Genomic DNA, 18,795 nt, shown 5'->3' on the forward strand with positions numbered 1-18,795 from the left:
AAATCATGTCAAACTCATGGAAGGGCAACTCAATCAGTCCGCCAAGAATTCATACCATCAATCCTTAACGCAACCCTTGTATACTTTGTTCACCACTACATCGTGGCCCAATGGATTAGTGACCGAATGTCTTGGTCACTCTCCCATATCAAGATCCCCTTTCTACGGGTAGGTTGATGCAAATGTAGGAATGAGTGGATCTGGATCCACCAATGCATGCACAGTGTAGTGTAGAGGAAGAACGCACTTTATGACGCCCGGCATCTTGCTCCTCCCGAGCTCTAATAGCATAAGCCATTGCTGGAGGACTCATCGTCGTGCCTCTCTGCCGCTCGATGCGAGCCTCGTGATGGTCCAATGACCTCGACTTGCCGATTTTCTACCTCTCTATGGTGCAGAGCAGTGCATCTACTTGTGTTGGAGCAAACAGAGTAGTTCTGTGTGGACAGTTTCTCAACCGATGCTCATCGACCCACACCTCAAGCAAGCACCAGTCACTCTCCAACACTCCCCCTTATGCCATTTCTGACAGTGTGGACACGCAGAAGATGCTGGGGCTGGTCCCCTGAACCCCATCCCTGGAGAGCTGCCCACTGATGGTGTGGACTGACCTCTCCTAGGGGTGAACTGTGGCCTGGGCCCCTGAGACTGACCACGACTCGTGGCGACCCGAACTCTGTGCAGGAGGACCCTTAAACTTCTTCCCAAATCCAGGAGCGGAACTAGACTGACCTGGTCCCCTCTTCTGCTGTCTATCCCTTCTGGTCTGCTCACTGATTCTTACTTTTTCCACCTTTATTGCAGCTTCCACTAACTTGGTAAATTCTGTGATTCCCAAGGCAGTGAGCTGGATCTTGATGTTGTCATTTAGTCCCTCTTCAAATCTCTTGCATCTTTCAGCTTCATTTGGGACTATCTCCCTTCCATAGCGGCTTAATCGGACGAATTCCTTCTCATACTCAGCCACTGACAATTGTCTCTGCCTCAGGTTAACAAATTCTCTTCTTCTCTCTTCCAGGTATACAGTACCCACATATTTCTTCTTGAACTCAGAGAGAAAGAAGTCCCAAGTTACAGCTTCTGGCTGCACTTCACTGGACACGGTGTCCCACCACTCATATGCATCATCTTGCAGTAAAGAGATGGCAGCTTCCAGGTTTTGCTCTGGAGTGCAGTGAAGTTGTTTTAGTACTCTGCCTGTTCTGTTCAACCAATTCTCGGCTGCAACAGAGTCATCTTCTCTCTTGCCATAGAAGTCCACAGCTCCAAACTTCCTTAGCCTTTCCAGGTGTGATTTCTGCTGTGGAGGCTCTGCTTGAGCTGGCGGAGCAGATTCTCTCATGCCCCCAGTCTCAGCTACTGCAGGTGGAGCATGACTCTCCACTTCCTCCTCAATGGCTCTCTGAGATGAAGGATCCATATCCTATTCAAAATAAGAAAGATAAACAGATCTGCGTTAGTGTCACCTCGACTCTTACAAATGCAATGCATGGTATGGACTCAATCTAGGCCCAGAAACGCCTAAACCGTGCTCTGATACCACTAAATGTGACACCCCTTACCCGTGTACAGTATACCCGAGTAAGTAATGCCACACGGTGTACCGGCACACTCTAATATTCCTCAATTAATTTATATCATGCTTTTGCATATAATTTATGAAATACAATTTATTTAAACTATTTATCAAAAGTATCATTCATTTAAGGTTCCGAAAATTTTAAAGAAAATCCGGCGGAGTACCGGCTAAAAATGGAGAAAACCGTTCTTCGGAACCTGTTAAAAACACTTCTAATATTTTTATTCCATCTTCTCAAACTCCAATATCCAAAATCTCAACAATATTTCTCAATAGCAAATTCTCAATAATCTTTTCATTTCACAAACATCCATTTCTCATATACAAGCGATAAATACATGCTCAAATTTTGCATTCATAGTCATAACTTTCATTATTTACATGGACATCAAAATATATTACATGAGTTCAAATACATATGAAAAAGTAAAAATCTGCTACAAAATATCAAAATGACAAAATGACACCTAGTGCCCTACCAATGCACTGCAGGTAGTGAGGTGACACGGACACTGCGCAGAACTGCAGGATGGACTCACCCAGTCTGTGGTCTACTGGGCTCACGATCAGGATCTCCAGTACCTACGCGTGGCAAAAGCAACGCGCTAAGCAATAATGCTTAGTGGTGCAATAATAAAATAACAAGAAATAATAGATATAAATATGTATTGCATGTACATGTTTTGTTTGTCATGTATTTGTATATCCATTCATTTATTTCTTCTACATTGCTCATTTTCATTCATTTGGTTGCCCAAGTAACCTACACTAGACGACTGGACTGGATAACGGGTAAACTGGCACTGGGTACCTAATACCTCGGACCGTCACACCATCGGTCACATATGCATCTCCTGGTGTGCAACAGAACAGCTAACAAGCTGTAAGTAATATCAGGCACAAGGCCAAGTCTCAATACAAAGTCAGAATGGCTAAAAGCCATGAAATCACAGAATGGCATTTTTGCCATGTGCAGTACTGCTAACTGAACCCTATTGGCATGCCAAACTATCCAAACCAATCTTGTTAGGTATACTAGGGCATTTGAAACTTTTAAATTCTTCAATTTGTGAATTTTAAATTTTTGTTGTCACTATTCATCATTGGTCAACAAAAATGTTGACTTTTAGAATAAAAATGTGTACATTGACTTTGGCACTCCCAACATACCACATTTGGTGTTTAAAACTTGTTGGCATTAAGTGTTAATACCATTCCAAAGTGTAACTCAACACAAGCAGAATTTTCAGTTTTGGTGAGTCAACTTCACTGTTCCATTGGACACTGTTACTGTAGGAATTTGAAGAAGTGTAAAACATGAAAATTGTTCCTTATTTTGTCTAGTTAAATTTCCTTTTTTTAATCACTCCATTTGGAGTTTTGTAACTCTAGATATGGTCCAAAGACCCAAGCTGGCCGAATGTGCATTCTGCAGAAAATTACCATATCTACAGTGCATGAACAGTAACTAGAGTCACTTGGTTGGATGGGTTCTGGCCATAATTTGGGGTAGGTTCCTTCATGAAAGTTGTTTTTCTATGTCTTAACTTATTGCTTTAAAAATTTCAGGTCAATTGACCAAATCTACAGTGAGTTATGGCCAAATGAACAGTTACTGTTCATTTGGTCAATTCTGCAAAACCAGCTGCAGGGTATCCGGATTGGGGCCAAGTTTTGGTCCTCTTGCTTTGGTCTTTTGGGCATGGTTTCTTCAGAAAAAATGTGCCATTATAAGCCTAGTTTCATGTCCAATTGGCCAAACTTCAATTGGACTAACACAGCCCAAGTTATGGCAGTGCAAAGGGACTGAATTTTCAGTCCCTATGTCTTTCCCTAGGGCAGATTTCACCTTCACTTTACCATACTATTTTTCAGTTCTAATTATGGTCAACATACCTAAAATGGTCACTAATTGACCATTAAAATGTGCTCTAACAATTTCCTAAGCCAAATCAATTTTTCACTCCCCAAAACCCTAATTCAAATTCATAATTTATGCCATTTACCTTAGCTAGCTACTAAGGCATTACTCATATGTTTATAACTTCAAATATGGTTTCTAATTCACTTCAAGCTCATCAAAAACATTCCTACATATTCTTTTACTAGGGCAGCTGAAATCCAAGTGTTCATACACATAGGTTTTTTTGTTCATTTAAACTACAAGTATTACTAAGTTCAAGTCCAAAATCATGGAAATAAAGAGTTTAATGGATATAAGTGCACTAACCTCAAGTGGCAGAATTTTCCAAGCCCTTAAACCTCACTTTCTTTCTCCTTCTTGGCTGCCAAAAGGTCATGCAAGGTGCTAGGATGAATTTTAATGAAAGTGACTTAGGGTTTTGAGGTAAAGCTTGAGAGTTTCTTAAGCTTGAATGAAGAGAAGAAATGGGGTTCTCCCATGGCTATGGTGCGGCTGGTTTTGGGGAAGAAGGAGCTGCTCACGTTTTTAATTCCTTTAGTCTTTATTTGTCCCTTTTATTACTTAATTAATTGGTTGTTTTATTATGATTGGAGAAGGCTTTTTAAATGACATCATAATAGGTCATATTTGGCATTTTATTTCATTTTTCTTTTCTTTCCTCTACTACTCATTTCCAATTTAATTTCTAGCAATATTTCTTCATATTTTATGTCATATTAATTATTTACTCAACTGGACAAGTCGGCAAAAAATCACCTCTGAAGGCGAAATGACCAAAATGCCCTCCGTTTGGCTTAACGGGTCAAAATTTTCTGTACCGATTGAAAATTTTTTCTAAGTATTTTCTTGGCATTCTAATGCCATGGGAACCTCAATAACCCTTCTCTGGAGTCCCAAAAATTATTTTATAATTTTTCTCCCGGGTCTAAGGCTCCTCGTTGCGAGAACCGCAACTTCCCTCTGGTTACCCATCGCTTGGGCACCGGCTCGTTTAACTCGGTTGTATTTTATTCCTAAAATTTTTACTAAATTTTTCTTATTAATATTTGAGTTAATTATGGTTCCTGACTTTAGTTTAAATATTTTTTCGGACATTCTAGCTGTCCAGACCGACACCGGTCACCGGAACAGTAGAATGTACGGAGTGGTTACCGGGAGGGTGTTACAGTTATGGACTGTCCATTTTTGGCAGCCATGGGAGGTGAGTTGCTTGAGTTTTTCTTACATTAAATTAGTGGTAATTGATGGGAATTCGTATTGGTTGAGTCCATTTGAAGTGCTTGCAATTCAATCCTCTTGTATATGTGAATTATGAATGTAAAGTGAGATTATATATTGAAATTGGGAAGCTTGATGTATATGAGCAATTGGGCATCCTTGTGATGTATGGTAGAGTGTTTAAATTCATGAAATAATTTACTGAATTATGGTACTAAGGATGGTAGTATGTGTATGTAATTATTAGTGGGAAATTAGATGTGTTAATGAGAGGTATTCATGCGTATGCATTATTGAAGTTGGATATTGTGAAATGGAAGTGTAAATGGTGCATTGCCAATTGGTTATATTCTGCCCAAAGTTACTATAATGTAAACTAATGAATGGTTATGGTTAGTACCAAATGCAGAATTAGGTTTGGTAAGTGAAGTATGGTTAGTTGAATGTGTGATTGGTTGATGCCTCAAAAATGAGTTAAGGGTAGTATGCAAATAAGCCTATAACCCTTAGTGTGTGACTCCAATTGGTATGAGGCCAATTGGAGGTGAAACGAGGCACAAAATGTGCCAACTTTCATGTTGAAAGCCTACCTAAATTCTGTTCAGAAAGTGACATGAAAATTGACCAAATCCGGATTGGTGACATTGCAAACCGGAAAATTAACCATTTGAATAGTAGTCAGTATTTTGACCATAACTCACTCAAAACAAGTCCAAATGATCTAAAATTTATACCGTGGAAAGCATAGACATAGATCTACAACTCTTATGAAGACACCAAAGCCCAGAAATGACCACAAGCAAGTCAAAATGCTTGGACAAGTTTGGGTATAAAAACTGCTAGAATCGGAAATGACCTAAAAATGACCTAAGTTTGCCATTTTAGTGCAATCTGTCCAGCAATAGTAAAATGACCATAACTTGGTCCAGTAAACTCCAAATGACCTAAAATTTGTGGCAAAAGTTCACTAAGACATAGACCTACAAGTTTGTAATTCTGACCAAAACTCAAAAACCGAGGAAACTAAGTCATCCGATTAGGTCAAAACAGTATACCAAAATCCGATAAATTGCATCAATAAAATGCAATACACTTGAAAATAAAATTGGTAACATGTACTAACACCAAAGGACTATAAAATGTGACATATTGATAACATTAAAATTTATTCCCCTAGAGTGCATCAAAGGTTAACATTGTAGGGTGACTAATGAAAGCAATAATACTAAATAAATTAATTATTGAACCTTATTGTTAGAAACAATTTAATTGAGTACTAAAACACTTTAAATTGTGTGTTTTAGTTGAAAAGGATATTGAAAAGCATAAAGAACATTGAGTCAAGGCCTAGAGGCGACTCAAACCAGGTCTGTGCATAATACTTTTTATATTCACTGCTTTTACTAGAAAATTTATTTGGAGAAATGAGTTATGAATAATTTTTTATTGTTTTGGCTTTGGAAATTATTGTGTTGCCTACTTTGCAAATGGAAATTTTGAGAAAAAATGTGATTTGTCGTTTGTATGAAATATTTAAATATTGTGATTTGGAATTGTTTTGATTCACACTTAGCATGGCAGTCCCTTACTCTGTTCCTACTCCACTTGTGGGGTTGAGTTTGATATTTGATTATTTTCCTCCCTCTCTAGCTTGCCAGTCTGAGGTGAGTTTGGATGAGTACTCATTAGCTAGCTAGCCACCTCCCTCATTGATTTCGATTAGTGGGGTGAGTATGCCTTGTCGTGGTGTACAACACGGCATGTTTGAAAAAGTTTGTGTCATGACCTAAGTTGTGTTATTGATTGGCAACACTGTGTTATTCAATTGTTTGATCAAATTTGTGTTATATAAGCTTTGAAAATTATGACATGAAATTGTGAATTATTTGAATTGTAAATATTATTGTAATGTATGTGAACTGTATGTATATATTGTACTTGGTCTTGAGCTGTTGTAAAATAAAGTTATAAATTATTTTGGCCTGTAAAAATGCTATATTATACTTCTCTCATCTCAGCTTTTGAAATACTCATTTATTTTGCACTTTATCTTTGGAATTGCTGAAAATGATATTGAATTGAGTTTGAACTGTGTTGAGGACGCTGATTTGAGTTGAGCGATATTGGATTTTGGGATTAAACAAATATATTGGAAGTGCTTTTTACAGGTTTTTGAAGAACTATTTTTCTCCAAATACAGACGGCACTCTGCCGAAATTTTTATAAAATTTGTGGCTATTTCAGACCTAACGTGTGATTTAACTTTGATTAAAAAATTTTAACATCTGTCAAAAGTACTCACCACTGTAAAAAGAAATAAAAAAAAAGGTTTAAAATCTCTTGTAGTGTATTTAATGGGTTATCAATATACAAAGTTGGTAATTTATTAAGTATACGACGGGATCATATTATGCCTTACGGAGGGGTAAGGTGTGACATTGCCTAAGTTTCATGGTCTTGTAGGTGAGGATCCACGTAAGCATCTAAAGGAATTTCCTGTCTTGTGTTCAAGCATGAAACCTCAAGGAGTTTCAGAGGATCAGATCAAGCTTTGGGCTTTCCCTTTCTCACTGGAGGGCACAGCTAAGGATTGGTTGTAGTACCTTCCTTCTAGATCTGTCAACTCATGGAATGGGATGAAGCAGATATTTTTTGAGAAGTATTTTCTTGCTTCCTGTGCTGCCAACATAAAAAAAGAAATTTGTGGCATCTGACAGTACAATAGAGAGAGCTTGTATGAGTACTAGGAGCGATTTAAGAAGCTGTGTGCAAGCTGTCCCCATCATCAAATAAGTGAGCAGCTTTTGATTCAGTATTTCTATGAGGGATTTCAACCAATGGACCGCAGTATGATAGATGCTGCCAGTAGAGGAGCTTTGGTTGATAAAACACCAGATGAAGCAAGGAGGCTGATTGCTAGCATGGCAGCAAACTCTCAAAGTTTGGAATGAGAATGGATCACACACCTATGAAAGTTAATGAGGTAAGTAAATCTAACCTTGAGAAACAGATTTCTTATTTAACTTCTTTGGTGAGGCAATTGGCTGTTGGGAAAATGCAAACTGTTAAGGTATGTGGGATTTGTTCGGGTTGGGTCATGCTACTGACATGTGTCCTACATTATAAGAGGATGAATCAATACAACATGCTAATGCAGGAGAAAATTATGGACAGCCACAACACAGGTATGATCCCTATTCTAATACTTATAATCCAGGATGGCGAGATCATCCTAATTTGAGTTATGGGAATCAACCGGCGCAAATCCGATACCAGCAGCAAAGACCATAAGTGAATCAACCACCTTCACCTCCACCTCCGCCTCCCTTAAATTAAGGTGTGTCACTCAATGAAATTGTTAAGGCTTTGGCTAACAATACCCAAAAGTTTCAACAGGAAACCAGAAATAGCATTCAAAACATAGAGAAGCGGATTGGTCAGTTAGCTTCATCTGTGAGCAAGCTTAAAGCTCAAGGTTTTGGAAAGCTTCCATCACAAACAGTCATGAACCCTAGAGAAAATGCAAGTGTGATATTGTTGCAGAGTGGGAAAGAAGTTGATAATCAGACTCCACATGAGTCAACGAAAAAGAAGAAGCAAGGAGAAAAAGAGTCTGAAATTGAGGTAGATACTGAACCTAAACTAAATAAGGTTAATAATTTTGTTCTTCCTCCATTCCCCTGCAGGTTGGCCAAGATGAAAAAAAAAAAAGAACAAGAGAAAGAAATTTTGGAGACTTTCAAAAAGGTAGAGGTCAATAATACCTAATACGATCAAACAAGTTCCCAAGTATCCTAATTCCTTAAGGAATTATGCACTACAAAGCGTAAGTTGAGGAATAATGAGAAGATCAATGTGGGGGAAAATGTGTCAACATTAATTCAGTAAAAATTACTCCCTAAGTGTAAGGATCCAGGTTCGTTTTCTATTCCCTGTAAAATAGGTGATTCTAGATTTGAACATGCAATGGCAGATTTAAGAGTATCTATTAATGTTATGTCAAATTCAATTTTTCAAACTTTAAATTTGGGTCCTTTGAAAGAAACCAGTGTCATTATTCAATTAGCTTATCGTTCTAATGCTTACCCATTGGGAGTAGTTAAGGATGTGTTGGTGTAGGTTGGAGGATTAATTTTTCCTACAGATTTTTACATTCTAGATATGGAGGATGATAGTGCTCTTTCATCAAATTCAGCTTTGATTTTGTTTGGAAGACCTTTCCTAAAAACTACCAAGACAAAAATTAATGCGGATGAGAGTACCTTAACTATGGAGTTTGATGGAGAGACTGTCAAATTTAATATCTTTGATGCTATGAAATATCCTGCTGATAATCATTCTGTCTTTTCTATTAATGTTGTTAATACATTTGTGCAGGATGTTTTTGAGTTAAGCATGGAGGATGAGTTAGAAAGAAAATCACATTTGCATGAATTAGAGGAAATTCGCCTTAAGGCTTATGAGAATTCTAGGATCTATAAAGAAAAGACAAAGGCATTCCATGACAAAATAAGGAAGTAGTTTGTGATTGGGCAAAAAGTTTTATTGTATAATTCCATATTAAAGCAGATGCCTAGTAAGTTGCGTTCTAGTTGGATTGGACCCTTTGTTGTTACTAATGTGATTCCTTATGGTGCTGTTGAAATTCAAAGTTTAGGAACTAACAAAGTGTTCAAGGTCAGCGGTCATGAACTCAAGCCATTTTATGAGTGGTTTTAAGAGCATTCAGTTGATTAAGGAGCTTTGCCATGTCGAGCTAATGATGGTAAACAAAGGCGCTGCTTGGGAGGCAACCCATGGGTAGCTTGTTAGCCACAATCAGATTTATTTTCTTTCCCTTATTTTATTTTATTTTCTAGCATTTTTTTCTTTTCTTTTGCATTTGGGCTTTACATTGGGGACAATGTAAGTTTTAAGTGTGGGGGAGGAGAAATTTATTGCTACAATCTTTTTAATTGTTAAAAATAATAATAATAATAATAATTAATTAATTAATTAATTAAATAAATAAAATAAAATTTGTTCTCATAAGCTTGATTCATGATTCTTTATTAACTCTCGAAGAGAAGTGCTTTGTCCTTGAAATGACTTTTCTATTTTAGATTAAATTTTTGAGATTTTAGGCAAGGTAATAATAACTTTAATGATGGATTTTCCCTCTTCTCCATACCATAGAGTAATTTTTTCCTGTATAAATCATTTAAGCTTTATTTTATGGTGAAATGATTAGTTATGTGTGCTTTTAAACTAGTGTCATGCATTTTTCAGAACTTTATTTAATCTATCAGGGCACTTTATAATATGTAGATGCATAAATTGGGGAAAATAAAAGGTTGAACTTGAAAATTGCTCCACTATTTTAGTTGAGCAAACTAACCAGGGGTCTTCATGAACCCCATGTTGATTCTCAGGCTAAAAGCTCGCTAGGATATGAGCAAGGTACTTTTCTAAAGGTAATAGTTGAAAAAAAAAAAGTAACGGTGACAAGAGAGAAGTAAAAATTTCAAATATTTAAAAAAAAAAAGACATTTCTATCTGCCCTAAGATTTTCAAAGAGCTATAATTATTCTGCCTTGATAAATTAGCCTTGTGTTTTGGTGTGTATTGACTTAAAATTTTATGGAACTTTAATTGTGTGAGCTTAATTGATTTCAAGCCTTTTGTTTTGTGTTTAAAAATTGTTGATATATTGGTATGGTGTTGATGGAATTTGTTGTGATGGCTATTACCTTACTTGCCACTTCTTTCAAACTTTTAATCTTTTGTTAGAAAATGTTGTGATAGGGTGAAGTTAAGGAACTTCTAAGTGGAGTTGATTAAGAGTTTAAGTCATGCATGAGGACAAGCATGGAATAAGTGTGGAGAAATTTGATAAGTGCATAATTTATTAATTTTACTCCCATCACATTTAGTGTTTTTAGTGTGGTTTTTATGTTTAATTCAATTGGTTAAAATATATTTATCATTTATGCATATTTTTATATAGTTGTGGAATAATTGTATTAAATGGAGAAATTTTCAGCATTTGACCTTTGCTGTATTTTTCAGGTGTTTCTAAAGTTGTGGGTCTCCAAATTGAGTGCTGCTTAATCCATTGAAAAGCCAAGATAGAGCACTTCAAATGATAAAGAGGGACAAAAGCCCAAATCAGTCTCCAAGGTTGACAAAATGACAAATCAGTCTCCAAGGTTGACAAAATGAGCTATAGATCTATTGCAAAAGCCTACACTTGATGTGTCACGACCAGTTTCGGTATTTATTTTGTATATGGAGTTTCAAACATCCAAATGAAGCAAGCCCAAGCCCAATTGAACCTTAAGAGCCACCTCTACAACTTCTATGAAGGGCTAGACGCAAGAAAAGGCCATTTTAGTTGTCAAAAATGGCAATGAAGTCTTCACTATTAGCTGGACCGTCTGTCTGAACCAGTCCCCATTTTTAGGCCATAACTTGGGCTGTAGACCTCGAATTTGGGTGAATAAGTACCCGTTAGAAAGCTAAGAAATTAATAACTGCTTTAAGAAAAGGAAGTAGTTAAGCAGATTCGGAAAGGAAATTGCTGAAATCGGACTTGATTTCAGAGACGTGAATATAGGCTAAAAATCTGTCTTTTGAATTTCCAAACTTTTCCTAGTTTGGTTCTTATCTTTGGGGTTAGGTTTTTTTACTATAAATACATTTTTGGGCAGCAGCTAAGAGCATCCCAATTCAAACCTTTGTTCTCTATAGAAGACATTCGTTCTTCATTCTTTTTAGATTTCTTCTTTATTTTTCTTTATTTTTCTGTAAGCCATAAACATGAGTGGCTAAGTTCTTAATTCAGTTCAAGGGATTCAAGTTCTTATGTGTGATTTATGAGACCAGGTTCTTAATTTAATTTATGTCTTTTTGAATATCTATTATTTTCTAATTTAATTATTTTTTATCTGTTGAATGATTTTCTAAAAAGGCCTATTATTTAATTGTTTGATTTGATTAATTGCTAGTTCATCTTCATAATCCGTAATTATTGTGTAAGATTAAACATGAGTAGTAATTAGGTTTTATTGATTATGATCCAAGTTTCTGATAATAACCTAAGAAAACAATAGGGTGGATTAAATGATTTATGCTTCATAAATTTTTGTTCAGCTTAACTACTTCCTTTTCTTAAAGCAGTTATTAATTTGATGAGGATTGCTTAATACCAATTCAGTTAATAATTAGAGTCAACAAGAGTGCTGGGCTCGAATTGATGAGTATAAGGAAGTCAGGGGTTTACCTCACTGTTTGGTAAATCTATGTAAAGTATTCAATAAGATATAATTATATTTCTTTTGTCTATGATCGAATCAATGCATTGGAATGAGAATTACCTTGGACTGAAGTTTGTTTAATTTGAGAGTTTCTTATTTAATTTTAGATCTCAATTTTTTATTTTTTATTTCTTCTTTGGATTGCGAATTATCCCCCCCCCCCCCAACCTTTGTTTCTTTTTTCCATTACATAAGTGCACGAGATTTAATAATTCAGTCTCTAGGGTTCAACCTGGACTTACCACTTATTGCAGAAAATATTTCACAACTGGTAATTTCAGTTAATTAAATTTCTGGTGGATTCGACGACCATCAAACAACTTCCATGAAGGAAGTATGGCCAAATGGACCATACATCTTGGCCAAATTGCTAGAGGAAACTAGGATATAAAATCTGAAATCCATAAATTTTCATGGACAACTTGGGATATGAATAGTACCCTACTTAAATGATTTAATGAACACCTAAATCATGTGAGTAGGTAGTTGGAACTTGTATTCCCATCACAAATAGAACTTATGAGACATTGCCAACATAACTTGAAATGTGAATTATAATTACCATAAATGAAATGTTGAAGGTGTAAATGATGTGCAAATGTTATTTGGGACTTATGTTCCCATTATGAGTAAAAATGAAAATGCTTGAACCTAAGTAACATGTGAGATGATGTAATTGATAAATTGTGATCCATATAAATGAAATTTATGAATACATGCATTAGGTGAAAATGAGTTTGGACATTGTATTTCCACTAGGAATAGAATTAAAATGCTACAAAATATAAATAGAAAACATAATGAAATAATAAAGCATATTAACACTTAATGGTACTAATGTGGCCATGTATTGCCTAGACACGTGTGTCAGATTGGATAGATTGGCATGCCAATAGGGGATTGATTTAGCAGTACTTGATAAGTGCATAATTTATTAATTTTACTCCCATCACATTTAGTGTTTTTAATGTATTTTTATGTTTAATTCAGTTAGTTAAAATATATTTATTATTTAGGCATATTTTTAGATAGTTGTGGAATAATTGTGTTAAATGAAGAAATTTTTAACATTTGACCTTTGTTGTATTTTTTAGGTGTTTCTAAAGTTGTGGATCTCCAAATTGAGTGCTGTTTAATCCATTGAAAAGCTAAGATAGAGCACTTCAAAAGATAAAGAGGGACCAAAGCCCAAATTAGTCTCCAAGGTTGATAAAATAAGTTATGGATCTATTGCAAAAGCCCAGACTTGATGTGTCACGACTAGTTTCGGTATTTATTTCATATCTGGAGTTTCATATGTCCAAATGAAGCAAGCCTAAGCCCAATTGAACCTTAAGAGCCACCTCTACAACTTCTATGACGGGCTGAATGAGAGATGAGACCATTTTAATTGTCAAAAATGGCAATGAAGTTGTCACTATGGGCGGGACTATCTGTCTAAACCATTCTAGGTTTTGGGCCATAACTTGGCCTATAGACCTCGGATTTGGGCGAATAAGTACCAGTTGGAAAGCTAAGAAATAGGGCTACAACTTTCCTAAAGAGAGCAGAGGCAGATTCAGAAAGGAAGTCACCGAAAATCGGCCTTGATTTCAGAGACGTGAATGCAGGCTAAAAATCTGTGTTTTGAATTTCAAAACTTTTCCTAGTTTGGTTCCTATCTTTGGGGTTAGGTTTTTTACTATAAATACGTCTTTGGACAGCAGCTAAGAGCATCCCAATTCAGACATTCGTTCTCCATAGAAGACATTCGTTCTTTATTCTTTTTAGATTTCTTCTTTATTTTTCTTTATTTTTCTGTAAGCTATGAACATGAGTGGCTAAGTTCTTAATTCAGTTCAAGGGATTCAAGTTCTTATGTGTGATTTGTTAGACCAGGTTTTTAATTTAATTTATGTCTTTTTGAATATCTATTATTTTCTGATTTAATTATTTTTTATCTGTTGAATGATTTGCTAAAAAGGCCTATTAGTTGATTGTTTGATTTAATCAATTGCTAGTTCATCTTCATAATCCATAATTATTGTGTAAGATTGAACATGAGTAGCAATTAGGTTTTATTGATTATGATCAAAGTTTTCGATAATAACCTAAGGAAACAATAGGGTGAATTAAATGATTTATACTTCATAAATTATTGTTCAGCTAAACTACTTCCTTTTCTTAAAGCAGTTATTAATTTGATGAGGATTGCTTAATACCAATTCAGTTAATAATTAGAGTCAACAAGAGTGCTAGGCTCGAATTGATGAGTATAGGGAAGTCAGGGGTTTACCTCGCTGTTTGGTAAATCTATGTTAAGTATTTAATAAGATATAATTGTATTTCTTTTGTCTATGATCGAATCAATGCATTGGAATGAGAATTACCTTGGACTGAAGTTTGTTTAATTGGAGAGTTTCTTATTTTTAGATCTTAGTTTTGGATTTTTAATTTCTTCTTTGAATTATGAATTAACCCCCCCCCCCCAACCTTTGTTTCTTTTTTTTACAAGTGCACGAAATTTAATAATTCAGTCTCTAGGATTCGACCTGGATTTACCACTTACTGCAAAAAATATTTCATAATTAGTGATTTCAATTAATTTAATTTTTGGTGAATTTGACACCCATTAAGAATTTTGGCACCATTGCCGGGGACTAAAATTTATTGGATTTCGTGTTTTTAGTGTTAAGATATTCTGTTATTAATTTTGTTTGTGAGTTGTTGCTATTTTCTGGTTTTCGAAAAAAGAAAAAAAAATTACGGTGTTACTATTCATCAAGAAGTTTGTTTGAATTTGGAGGGTGACCCATACCTATTTTGAATGAAACGACGTTTTGATCAAGACCAATCAATCCATAGGATTCCTTAGCCCCATCCTCTTGAGGCTAAATTTGATTGTTTTCTAGGGTTTTGAGGCATTTTTCTGTTTTTACTTTGATTTCTTTTTGATTATGACAAGAACTTCTCAATCTGGTGAGTTGATCTTTGATCCAGAAGTAGAAAAAATAGCTAAACAGTTGAGAAAATTGGCTAAGCAGGCTAAGCAGATTCTGACTATATCTGAAGGAGTCCTATCTCCAAAGGAGTTAAGTTCAGATTCGGATTTGGATTCAAATTCCGAAAACGAAACCATGGCTACTAGAACTTTAAAAGAGTTGGCTACTTCTGATCTAAACCAACAGCCTTTGTGTATTCAATACCCTGCTTTAAATGTTGCTTTTGAGTTGAAATCTGGACTAATCCATTTGTTGCCTAAGTTTCATGGTCTTGCAGGTGAGGGTCCACATAAGCATTTAAAAGAATTTCATGTTGTGTGCTCTAGCATGAAACCTCAAGGATTTTTCGAGGATCAAATCAAGCTTCGAGCTTTTCCTTTCTCACTGGAAGGCGCAACTAAGGATTGGTTGTATTACCTTCCTTCCAGATCTGTCAACTCATGGAATGGGATGAAATAGATATTTTTGGAGAAGTATTTTCCTGCTTCCCATGCTACTAATATAAGAAAAGAAATTTGTGGCATCTAGCAGTACAATGGAGAGAGCTTGTATGAGTATTGGGAGCGATTTAAGAAGTTGTGTGTAAGCTGTCCCCATCATCAAATAAGTGAGCAACTGTTGATTTAGTATTTCTATGAAGGATTTCTACCAATGGACTGCAGTATGATAGATGCTGCCAGTGGAGGAGCTTTGGTTGATAAAACACCAGATGAAGCAAGGAGATTGATTGCTAGCATGGTAGCAAACTCTCAGCAGTTTGGAATGAGAATGGATCACACACCCATTAACGTTAATGAGGTAAGTACATCTAACCTTGAGAAACAGATTTCTGATTTAATTTCTTTGGTGAGGCAGTTGGCTGTAGGGAATATGCAAACTATTAAGGTATGTGGAATTTGTTCGGGTTTGGGTCATGTTACTGACATGTGTCATGCATTACAAGGGGATGAATCAATGCAACATGCTAATGCAGTAGGACATTATGGACAGCCACAATGTAGGTATGATCCCTTTTCTAGTACCTATAATCCAGGATGGCGAGATCATCCCAATTTGAGTTATGGGAATCAACCGGTGCAAAATCGATACCATCAGCAGAGACCACAAGTGAATCAACCACCTCTACCTCCGCCTCCCTCAAATCAAGGTATGTCACTTGATGAAATTGTTAAGGCTTTGGCTAACAATACACAACAGTTTCAACAGGAGACCAAAAATAGCATTCAAAACATAGAGAGTTAGATTGGTCAGTTAGCTTCATCTTTGAGTAAGCTGGAAGCTCAAGGTTCTAGAAGGCTTCCATCACAAACAGTCATGAATCCCAGAGAAAATGCGAGTGCTGTACTATTGCGGAGTGGGAAAGAAGTTGATAATCAAACTCCACATGAGCCAATAAAAAAGAAGAAGCAAGGAGCAAAAGAGTCTGAAGTTCCTGAAGTTGAGGTAAATACTAAACCTAAACTGAGTAAGGTTAATAATTCTGTTCTTCCTCCATTCCCATGCAGGTTGGCTAAAAATAAGAAAGAAGAACAAGAGAAAGAAATTTTGGAGACTTTCAGAAAGGTGGAGGTGAATATACCTTTACTTGATGCGATCATACAAGTTCCTAAGTATGCTAAATTCCTTAAGGAATTATGCACTACAAAGCACAAGTTGAGGAATAATGAGAAGATCAGTGTGGGGGAAAATGTGTCGGCATTAATTCAGTGAAAATTACCCCCTAAGTGTAAGGATCCAGGTTCATTTTCTATTCCTTGCAGAATAGGTGATTCTAAATTTGAAAATGTAATGGCAGATTTAGGAGCATTTATTAATGTTATGTCAAATTCAGTTTTTCAAACTTTAAATTTGGGTACTTTGAAAGAAACCAGTGTCGTTATTCAGTTAGCTGATCATTCTAATGCTTACCCATTGGGAGTAGTTGAGGATCTTTTGGTGCAAGTTGGAGGATTGATTTTTCCTGCAGATTTTTACATTCTGGATATGGAGGATGATAATGCTCTCTCATCAAATTCAGCTTTGATTTTGTTTGGAAGACCTTTCCTAAAAATTGCCAAGATAAAAATTGATGTCGATGAGGGTACCTTAACTATGGAGTTTGATGGAGAGACTATCAAATTTAATATCTTTGATGCTATGAAATATCCTGGTGATAATCATTCTGTCTTTTCTATTAATATTGTTGATACATTTGTGCAGGATGTGTTTGAGTTAAGCATGGAGGATGAGTTAGAAAGAAAATCACAATTGCATGAATTAAAGGAAATTCGACTTGAGGCTTATGAGAACTCTAAGATCTATAAAGAAAAGACCAAGGCATTCCATGACAAACTAATTCTAAGGAAGCAGTTTGTGATTGGGTAAAAAGTTTTATTGTATAATTCCATATTGAAGCTGATGCCTAGTAAGTTGCGTTCTTGTTGGATTGGACCCTTTGTTGTTACTAATGTGTTTCCTTATGTAGCAGTTGAAATTCAAAGTTTAGGAACTAACAAAGTGTTCAAGGTCAACTGCCATGAACTCAAGCCATTTTATGAGGGGTTTCAGGAGCATTCAGTTGATTAAAGAGCTTTGCCATGTCGAGCTAACGGTGTTAAACAAAGGCGCTTCTTGGGAGGCAACCCATTGGTGGCTTGTTAGCCACAATCAGATTTGTTTTCTTTCCCTTATCTTATGTTATTTTATTTTCTAGCATTTTTTTTCTCTTTTCTTTTGTATTTGGGCTTTACATTGGGGACAATGTAAGTTTTAAGTGTGGGGGAGGAGAAATTTGTTACTGCAATCTTTTTCAATAATAAAAAAAAAAATTATTCTTATAAGCTTGATTCATGATTCTTTATTAACTCTCGGAGAAGAGTGCTTTGTCCTTGAAATGACTTTTATATTTTGGATTGAATTTTTGAAATTTTAGGTAAGGTAATAGTAACTTTAATGATGAATTTTCTCTCTTCTCCATAACATAGAGCAATTTTTTGTCCTGCATAAATCATTTAGGCTTGATTTAATGGTGAAATGATTAGTTATGTGTGTTTTAAATTAGTGTCATGCATATTTTAGAACTTTGTTTAATCTATCAGGGCAATTTATAATATGTAGATACATAAACTGGGAGAAATAAAAGATTAAACTTGAAAATTGCTCTGCTATTTTAGTTAGGCAAACTAACCAGGGGTCTTCATAAACCCCATGTCGATTCTCAAGCCAAAATCTAGCTAGAATATGAGCAAGGTACTTTTCTGAAGGTGACGGTTGAAAAAAAAAAAAAAGGTAATTGTGACAAGAGAGAAGTACCAATTTCAAATATAAAAAAAAGGGCATTTCTATCTCCCCTAAGATTTGCAAAGAGCTATAATTGTTGTGCCTTGATAAATTAGCCTTGTGTTTTGGTGTGTATTGACTTAAAATTTTATGGAACTTTAATTGTGTGAGCTTAATTGATTTTAAGCCTTTTGTTTAGTATTGAAAAATTGTTGATATATTGGTATGGTATTGATAAAATTTATTATAATGGTTATTACCTTACTTACCTCTTCTTTCAAACTTTTAATCTTTTGTTAGAGAATGTTGTGATAGGGTGAAGTTAAGGAACTTCTACGTGGAGTTGATTGAGAGTTTAAGTCATGCATGAGGACAAGCATGGAATAAGTATGGGGAATTTGATAAGTCCATAATTTATTAATTTTACTCCCATCACATCTAGTGTTTTTAGTATATTTTTATGTTTAATTCAGTTGGTTAAAATATATTTATCATTTAGGCATATTTTTAGATAATTGTGGAATAATTGTGTTAAATTGC

At 35.5% G+C, this 18,795-nt stretch overlaps 2 non-coding genes across 2 annotated transcripts; both read right to left on the reverse strand.

The window, feature by feature from the left end:
- Nucleotides 1-7,405: 7,405 nt before the first annotated feature.
- Nucleotides 7,406-7,512, reverse strand: LOC131175137 (small nucleolar RNA R71). Its single transcript, XR_009145298.1, has one exon. It is a non-coding gene; the product is annotated as a small nucleolar RNA R71 (small nucleolar RNA).
- A 7,983-nt stretch (nucleotides 7,513-15,495) lies between these two features.
- On the reverse strand, nucleotides 15,496-15,602 carry LOC131175075 (small nucleolar RNA R71). Its single transcript, XR_009145235.1, has one exon. It is a non-coding gene; the product is annotated as a small nucleolar RNA R71 (small nucleolar RNA).
- Nucleotides 15,603-18,795: the final 3,193 nt, after the last annotated feature.

The sequence above is a fragment of the Hevea brasiliensis genome, chromosome 16 (genome assembly GCF_030052815.1).
Source record: "Hevea brasiliensis isolate MT/VB/25A 57/8 chromosome 16, ASM3005281v1, whole genome shotgun sequence".
Classification (NCBI taxonomy): domain Eukaryota; kingdom Viridiplantae; phylum Streptophyta; class Magnoliopsida; order Malpighiales; family Euphorbiaceae; genus Hevea; species Hevea brasiliensis.